The 9,453-nt window shown below is 46.7% G+C and overlaps 1 long non-coding RNA gene across 2 annotated transcripts; it reads right to left on the minus strand.

Annotated features, from left to right (window-relative positions):
* Positions 1 to 446: 446 nt before the first annotated feature.
* LOC101751934 lies at positions 447 to 6,092 on the minus strand. Of its 2 annotated transcripts, XR_006938636.1 has the most exons (4): positions 5,991 to 6,092; positions 4,744 to 5,111; positions 795 to 3,168; positions 447 to 586 (listed from the first exon to the last, which is right to left on the minus strand). It is a non-coding gene; the product is annotated as an uncharacterized LOC101751934 (long non-coding RNA). The 2 variants fall into 2 exon arrangements; XR_001463357.4 differs by having other exon boundaries at positions 4,744 to 6,092.
* Positions 6,093 to 9,453: the final 3,361 nt, after the last annotated feature.

Below are 9,453 nucleotides of genomic sequence, written 5' to 3' on the forward strand. Positions count from 1 at the left end.
CCCCTTCAGTGGCCAAGCCCACAAAGAAAACTACTTGTGGTCAAAGGGTTGAGAAGCAGAGGAGGACATGATAATATGGATTACAGGTGGGCACCTGCTGTGTGGATGTTTCAGGTTGGTGGGGCCAAGGGGGAAAGAAGACACCTGTACAGTGTGACCGGGCACCATGAGAATCCTGCAGCCCTCTGGCATCTCTGAGAAACACGGCAATAATCAAGGAGCCAAATGCCAAAATGGGTTTGTGCTGGCTGGAGGTTAATTGTGGCCATCAGGGATGAGTGGTTACATGGACATGCCCGTTTAGAATTAATGAGGCATTCTTCTAGAGCTCATTATAGAGGAGGTGGAAAAGGACAGAAGGTCCTCAAGCAAAACAGAGCAAATCAAAACATTGTTTCATCTTCTCAGAGTAGTTTGGTACAGTAAGTAAAAGTAGATACTTGCCTGGGAACAACAAGAAGCCTCTCTGAAGGTCTCAGTGAACTGGAGAAAAGAAGTGCTGACCGGAGCCCACTGACATATAAAATGTGTGCTAGTCAAGACACCCAGATTGTTCCCTTCCAGTACATTTAGTGCTTCCTAGAGCCTGCCAAAGAAGAAAACAGAAACAAATGGACAAAAACCTTACTGTCACAGCTTCTTGCAAACCATCCCTTACATGATGTACACGGGCTGTGGTGTGCATGGCAACAGTTGGACGTCACTGTAACCACACCAATCTCCCATGTAGCAAAGGTAACTAAGTCTTCTTGGTGCCGCTTATGAAAGGAACGGCACATTTTACACTTCCTCACCATAAACTGATGCTCACTGTTGGCGAGGCAGTGACTTGCTGGGAAGAATTTGCTGCAGGTTTGCTCCATCCCATTGTGTTTTGAGGGAGAGAGGGGTTCTCACGGTTGTACCAACAAGAGCTCTACTGCCTTGGACTGCTGCTGAAAATGAGAGAGATATTTCCATGCAACCTTATGAGTTAGTTCTCTTTTAATGTTTTTATTCTGCGCGATGACTTAAATCCAGTCTGTGATTTCATGCTCCTGGAGATTTCTAGAGGTACTGTAAAAGTATAAAATAAAAAGACAGGCCCTATTCCAAAGAGCTTGCAGTCTAAATACAAGTCAAAAAGATAACAGATGTACAGGCAAAGTGGGGAGCACGGCTGAGATTAACCAGAGGTAAGATACAAAGGAGGAAGAGGTGGGGATAAAAGACTCAGAGTGATGAAATCCATACAGAAGTTGGAGGGAGATGAGAAGCTCCTCCATAGGACGTGCTGAATGAGATTAAAGAAGAAGGAGGAGAGGCAGGAAATGATAGCACCACTGAAGCCAAGGCAGAGGATGATTTCCAGAGTAACAGCACTGACTGACTCAGTGGTAGGATGGGAGGTAAAAGCATAGCGAGAAGAGTTGGACCACATCCCTGCTGCCCCTCCCAGTGTTTTTTGGTGAAAGTTCAGAGGCATCCATTGCTGCACACTGTCAAGGGGGAAGGAGTTGTTGTTGGTTTGAGGGGTTTCTTTTCATTTTTTTTTAACGGCAGTAAGTCTTGAGAGATTCCCTAGAGTGTATTCCTTGTCTAATCCTTTTGGGATTAAGTAACTCCAGACACATTTCCCTGGGGGTTGGATCCCCTTTCGGTTTGTCAGACTGGATCAGCAGCTGCATCTCTCCCTGCTAAGGGGGAGGATGTTAACCATCTCCTTGCCACTGTCTCTGCACCATGCCTCAAATCTTTTTGGTGTTTTAGACCTGGATCAACGTGACTTCTACCTTCTAGGCTGTCCCCAATATGCAGAACAACAAAAGGGTGTGCTGCCATCATTTGAGAAGGATGAGGTACCAGAGAGCCTTGGCAAATCCACACACACATGGCAGGGGACCCAGTGGCTGACCAGGCTTTGTTCCCAAACACCTGGTTGAATGCTGCACAGCCTCAACACCAAGGTTGAGGAGGGGAGAGGTTTCAGGATGGAAGAGTGAGCAAGGACCTTTGTGGGAGTGAATGTTTCCTTCTTTTGCATGTGTACGCATACATTCGGAACACCTACTGTACTAAACCACTCTCTTTGAACAGAGAAATGCCCTCCCCTGACCCAGCAAGACAACGTGCTGATGAGAACATAAAGCACTGTCATCTCATCAGCTATGGAAGCTTACCAGTCTATCCAAACCTGCAAGTGTTCAGTTGAGGTTGCTCTGCCAGTTAGCACAAGCAGTCTCTTCCCGTGGATTTCACAACATTACTCGCGATGAGTCAATCCACAGTCTAACACAAGATAAAACCTCATCCCATTTAAGAGCTTCTGTAAGCAGCCTTATTTCTCCCTCCTTTCAAGAAGCCTTGTATTTCAACATGCCCACATACCTGGTTTTGGCATTAGCTCTGTAGCTGACAGTGAACCTGTCTGATAGCAGCTAGAAGGCAAACATGACAAACCCACTGTGGTGATGTATTTTGTTTTGCAGCGATAGGATGGGTAGTGGAGCAAGAAATCACCACTGAGACAGCACAGGAGCACTGGAAAATGATCCTTGTGCTCCCTGAAAGTGGTATGGTGAGGGGAGTAGCTGGTGCAGTAACTTATACTTAGGCTTCATTAGTGGAAGATCAAACAAACACCAGTAGAACCTGGCCAGCCCCTACTCTTTGTTGGCCTTACTTGAGGAAGCCAGAGCAGGAAAACAACCAAACAGAAAGCCTGCTTTTCTGCCCCAAGCTGAAAATCCCCCAGCCACACAGGGACACTTCTTTCTCCTTGCTTAAGCTGAGCTCCCATGTAGCGCAGGTGAGAACACAGCTGTCATGCTGCCTTTTCAGTGCTAAGATGGGAGAAATGTCTGCACATTTATAGAAAAATTACATTAATGAGATAAACATATCAACCATGCCTGCACAAGGTGTCACAAGTGCTTGCCTGATGTCCCCTCCATGCAGAGCCAGCATGGACTCATTCAGGGTGGCACCTGACCAGGACAAATGTCCACAGCTCTTGCAAGCTCATTTTGTACTTTGTGGTATGAGTGCTTGAAGAAAGCAGGTGCTCGAGGACACTGGGCTTGTGCACAGCTGTTCTGCAGTGGGGTCCATGCCAGTTCTTCTTCACACTGCAGAATCCCTGCAAAGAACATGGTCTTTACAGAAATGGCAGGTCTATGTCTTCATTCCCTGTAGGCAGAGGGTAAATCAGTTTAAATAAAAACGCTTCCAAGGGGTCACTTAAAAAAATTAGTGAAGCATATTAAATTGCAGTGCCATGATTTTCCTGAGGTTTTGGCCTCCCAGTCCAAGGGACGAGGGCTTAGAGCAGATAAACTGATGGAAAGTTCTGCAGTCTCCAAGGAAGGATAGGAGAACGAGCGGTCTGTTCTCATTTTCCCATCAGTATCACAGTAGCAGCCTGTGAGGGAAGGGTTTATTTTAGGAAGAGCTATTTTGAATGCTAAAGTGTCATATCCTGGCTGGCTCTTTTCGTGGTGTTACTATAATCATCTGGTTATGACAAGCGTAATGCAGAAAAAGCAACCTTTTTTTTTTTTTTCTTTCTTTCTTTTTTGGGGGAAAAGAAACAATGCAGCCAGGATATTTTTGGACAAAGGCTGTCATTTTCTTTCTTTCTTTCTTTCTTTTTTTGTTTCTTACTTTCCCCTCTCATCTAACCTTATTTATAAAGCTTCATATATTAGATCTGGACACTGCCCGTCCTTTTGCTGCAGAGCCTCTCTGTGCACCAGGCAGCCCGACAAGGCTAACATAGGCTGCATCTTCACCTATGCTGAAGTAGCTCCCACTTTGAATTCAAAAGCATCAGTAGGAAACTGATATATTTTCTAATTTATTGAAGGGAAGATAACTCTCAGAAAACCAAGGAGACTGCTCTCAATTTATGGGAAGCGGACTCTTTTAAACAGTGAATGAGAGAATGTTGAAAGAGTCCTGCCTATAGAGCTATGTGTATTTAATATTCAGAAGACTCACAGGAGATGCTAAAGTGCCCTCAGCTAAGAAAATTAATAAAATATTATCTCATGAGTGAACTTCAAAAGCTTTGGCAGTTCCATTCATTCCTCTTCAGATAAGCAGCCAAAATATTGCAATATCCTGCTAACCTGATGTGAAACATCCAGCCTTCCTTGGCTGGTAACTTTAAGCTAGAAATGTGTGAACAATATTTATTATTAAATATTTAGTCATTTCATCTGCTCTGTTGTGTCTCCCTGTGTGTGGATCCAGTAATTCCTGCTCCTAAAGGTGGATTTGAGTCCAGAGAGCCAGTAGAGCTTTGACGTGACAGCACCTGTCTGAAGACTCAGGATTTAAACCAGCTTCTGGAAGGTTTGGCAGCCCTGGGTTTAAGGACTTACTTGCCCAGAGACCTCTCATCACAGGGCAAGAAGACCCTGGTGGGCAAAATGGTGACCTGACAAGGGGGTACCAGCTGAAGAGAGGGCATTTTGGGGAGATACCAACTTCAGCAGCTCTGTGCCCATCTCATCTCCCAGCAGCCCATCCATTCTCAGTTATTTCTTCCTCCCTTCACAGTTGTTGGTGGTTTTTTTCCTTCCCCCCCCCCTTCAAGACTCCTCTTGCCATAATAAACTGATGGCTGTACTCAAATTTAAGTTCTGAGCAGAGCCAGCCCTTGCTGAACATACAGGTAAAGGCCTACCATCAGAGATCCTAAATTAACCTGATGTCTGCGGGAGTCCAGGTGGACTGAAGTTTCCCAGATACTCTCCTCACCTCAAACTGCCACTCTCATCAGCGTATTCCGCAGACAGAACGAGAATTAAATCCCCGTGGCACCTGGCTCTCCTCTCATCCCTGCTGCCGGTCCCTCCCCATGAGGGCTGGAGCCCGGGGGGAGCACGATTAATCTGTCGATGAACATGAAATGCCAGCGCTCGCAGGACTGTCAATCCAGCACAAGTAATGAGTTAAATATATATACTTATATTTAATTTCCAATTCATCAGTAATTCCCGACAGATGGAATCCTTGCGTTTCAGGTCAACTTGACACTGCCAGCACTCAAAGGTCCAAGTGAGCATTGCCAAATTTAATGAGCTGCAGTAACAATGTCTCCACATTATTGGACTAATTACTAGCTTCTGAAAAGGAAAGGAAAAAAAGAGGGGGGAGGAAGAAAAAGAAAATCCTCTAAACAGATGAAACTTTAATTAACAGCATTTTGAGATGTTACTTATTATGGAGCAAATGCCACTTCAAAGTGAAAACAGCCTGTAGGTGGATAATAGATCTCATGAAAGGTACGGGCGTCAATTCAACGCTAACTTTGCATGCATGGCTTTCAGCCCGTTGAGCAGCCAGACCTCATGGCCACAGCCTGCACGTCCCAGCACTGGTGATGCAGAGCTTCTGTGTCCCCCAGGCAGCAGGTCAGGAGGTTCAGACAGGAGAACAGCCTGCTGTGGGTGGATGCTGGGTATCGAAGCAGACCACCAGGCATGCTGGCTGCAGGTGTGGCCAGTGACACAAAGACCAGGCTACTTGTGCTGACTTTTTACAGGAAGGAATATTTGGGTTTGGCTAGAGCAGTGGCTACAGGTTTGGGCTTCCAAGCTGAAAGTCCACATTTCGTTGAAACCAGTGGAAATGGTGTGCATTTAAATTTGTGGAACTAATAATAGAATCTAGCCTGAAACGAATGGAGCAAATATAAGGCTAATTTCTTCAAATTAGCTCTCAGCAACTTCTTTTTCTCTCTCACTCTTGCATATATGCACTCATTCATTTGCTTATCTAAACAGACACAGAAGAAATCCTAGCCTTCAAACTAATCAAAACATTTTTCCTGTTAACTGAGAAGGAAGAAAAGGAAGAGGTTTGCTGCTACTTCTGTTTCTGAATATTGAGCATTGCTCAGATCAACCATGATAAGGGGCCATGTCAAATCGACTGGATCAGGTAACAGCAGGCTGCGAAAACATTTCCTTACCCTGCAGAGACCTTCATGAATCTATTCATACCTTGCTGGCTCCAACCACCTCTGTAAGTCCCGCTGATGTGAACAGCAACCCCGCAGCATGCAGCAGGCCTGCACCTCCCAGGGCACTGCAAAGCGCGGCCTTGGTGGAAGGTGCGGCCTCGGTGGGGAGGGTGAGTTTTGACCCCACAGCCAGGACAGCAGTGCAGGCAGAGCATGGGCTGGGCCAAGGGATGGGGACTGTTCCTGCTGCAGAGGGTGAGCAAAACATTCTCTTCCTTTCCCAGCTGAATCACCTCAGCAGAGCTGGAAGAAAAAGCTGTGCATGATAGCTTTTTACCTCAACTTTTTGCTTGCGTAGGCCTCTCAGCTCTCAGAGCAGTATGTGTTGTGCCCCAGCACAGATCAGCAGATCAGCAGAATTGCTGCACTCCGGTAAACACCCAAGGCCGCACCTACAAGCAGGCCAGTGGCATCCAGGCATTTAGCAATTTAATATGGAGAATTCACTTTGTCATCACCTCTCCTCCCTGCCCCTTCAAAATAAAACACTTATTAAAAAAAGGCAGAAGCTTGGAGGCTGGTGGCTATGTTTAGCTGGAACAGGATTTGAGGTTTTAAGGGAAAACCCCTGGCTGCAGAGCACCTGGCTGATGCAATCGGAGTAAGAAATAGGCTTCTCCCTATCTTGAAATCAGTGGGTGTATGGCTGCTCTGTTACTGGGAAGGAGAGGGTTGCAGGACTGCAGACTGAGGTGTATGAGTGGTGCACATACCACAGAGGACATCCAGATTGCAGAAGGTGCCTTGGTGGATTCCATACTGCCAAGCTGCACTCAGCTCATAGCCAAAGAGCAGCCTTCATGTTAATATTTCGATAGATCCTAGCCCACTTAAGCTTTGATTTTCCCCCTAATGTCAACAAAGATGACAGACACCACTTAGCCAAATATGATTGATTCCTGCAGTGCTCCCAAGACCAGCCCAGGCTGTTCCCCAAAGCTGGTCCAAGCCGGGTTGGACACATGAACCCAAGGTTTCCCCAGCCATCTGGCTCAGCAGCTTTTGTGAGATTTTATGCCAGTGCTCTTGTTTTTCTGGGAGATGGTTCCTCTTCCAACTGCCACTGCAGTTTCTTCCAATGCCCTCAGCTTTGCTACTGCCCATGATGTACAGAACACCCTGACCACTGGAGTGGAAGCTGCAGGGCCACCTGTGTGCTGCAAGCGGCTGGCTGCTCTCCAGGCTTGTGGTTGCCATCTTTTGTTACTGGAAATACCCTAATTAGCTTCTAATGCACTGCATGAACCTGACACCATCCACCTTACCTCAGGTCTGTTGGCTTCTTTGGGGCTTTTCATTTTAGTCACTCATACAGATTGTAAACGTTTTTCCCAACACGGTGCTCCTTGCTCTGCTGACAGTTGGAGGAGATGGTCTGTGAAGACATGGGGGTGAGTTTGGCTGGAGAGCAGGACATTGTCCTCGTATCCCCTGACACAGCACAGAAAAGGCAGATGGCTCTGCCCAAATGCTGGGGAGAAGGACAGCCATGATGGGGAGAGCAAGCTGGAGGTCCTTCAAAGTACCCTCTCAGGACCTTTAGCTCAGAGGCACCTTCTCTGCAAAGAGAGGTCAAAACCTAGACAGGGAGGGCTCTGGAGCAGGCAGGCAGATGTCTGCCACAGCAGCCATAAGATGGTGTGCTATCAAATCACCAGGTAGAGCTTAAGCCTAGGTCAGCTCAAAGGCCTGTATGGCAAACACATCCTACTTTGCAAACTTCTTTCCCGTATTTCTTCCCTAGCTTGCTGCACACAGTTTTCTCACCACACAAAAGAACAAGTGACCAACCACCTCCTAATCTGATGCTTAGAATCAAAGCAAAACACAAATCAGCTTCCCTTACCAAGAAACAGGAGAGAGAAACAGCAGCACAAAGCGTTTCTCCTCATCCTCTGATAGCTGTCAGGCAGAGCCCTGCAGCTCAGTCAGGTGTGAACTTTAGCAGCCATTTGCAAAGCTTCCCGCTGGCACCAAGTTCACCTTCGAGCATCTCTCAGAGGCCATGGGTCTGAGACTTGTGTCTGGTCCTTATCAGTGGGCTCTTCGACCTGACTTGCCAAAAGGAGGTATAGGTGGGGAAGAGATGGATCAGATGAGGCTGGCCATGACAGTGTTCACACCTTGATGCACTTTAAGTCCTTAGAAGCCTGCCACTGAATGTAAAAGAGGAGTAAAAAACAATAATAAAAAGCAACCAATGTATCCATTTTTATGGACAAAAATAAAGGCACTGGAAGGCAGGCTTTTTAATAGCTATCATTCCTCCTGTGTTATTTGAAGTTCCCCTTGTAAACGGGAATCCGGGGTCTGTTTTGCCATCTGTTCCCTCCTCTCCTGCCTAGGAATCCTGAAAGGGTATTTATTGTATACGCAGGTTCAGTGAGGCCCACTTGCTGTAAACAAATACTGCACAAAATATGGTGGGGCCTGCTCTTTCTACAGTGCCTGTATTTATGAGGAAACAGTACAAAAACAAATATGTAATCTGGAAATAAACCTGTTAGATGAATAAAAAATCCTACGGAGCAAAACATAATGATTAGCAGAGCCATTCTGTGAAAGACCCTGTTAAGGGGACACATCTGCTGTCATCCACTTTGCATCAGTGCCTTTCCCCCATGATAGAAACCCATCTGAAAGCAGCCGTCAGGAAACCCTGGGGGAGGGGATGGGGAGAAGGAGGAGATGGTGCAGCCCAGGGGCTGCAAAACCACTTCTGCAGGCTCTTGAAGTGCCCCTTGAGTCCTGCTCCCTGCTGTCCACCAAATGCAATGTAGTGTTATTTACAGCATGGACGAGGTACGGATTACAGTCACTCAGCTGAAGGAAAATAAAGGACCAAGAATTAACAAAGAAAGAAAGAAAGAAAGAAATCAGCAAAGCAATTGAAGGCCAGCATGGTGCGCTGAACAAAGACTCAAGAGCTTGAAGCAGAACATGTTTGTGCACACATGTATAGAAAGCCGTGTTTTGCCTCTGACCAATGGCACAGAACCTGGGCAGGGCTTACACAGAAGAGCTTAGCAAGACAAACCTGCTGTGCAAATGCAAATCTGTCATGACTTATGATTGCTAGCTTGACTTCCCTGCAATATAACTATTCAAATGCAGGAAGTGCTGTTTAGCTACCTGTTCCTATCAATATTTAGGTCTATATTTACAGGCCTAGAGTAAGATGACAACTCGCCCCACACGCACCCACCCACACAGAACCAGCTGCAGGCGTGCTCCAGGTCATCCTCCTTGCCCATCACCGACATCTGTTCCACGATGCGCTGGCTATTTCCTACCGCAGCTTCTGTTTTCTGCTGTGGGCTGTCTGACCTTCCCCATGGAGCCGACCGTCAGTGAGTCAGCTTCCTCTGACAGCATGAGCACCGTGCATGAATGTGCCCATATCAGATGCAACCCTGGGAAGCACAGCACCTAGCCCCGCTGCA

Source organism: Gallus gallus, chromosome 2, assembly GCF_016699485.2.
Source record: "Gallus gallus isolate bGalGal1 chromosome 2, bGalGal1.mat.broiler.GRCg7b, whole genome shotgun sequence".
Classification (NCBI taxonomy): Eukaryota; Metazoa; Chordata; class Aves; order Galliformes; family Phasianidae; genus Gallus; species Gallus gallus.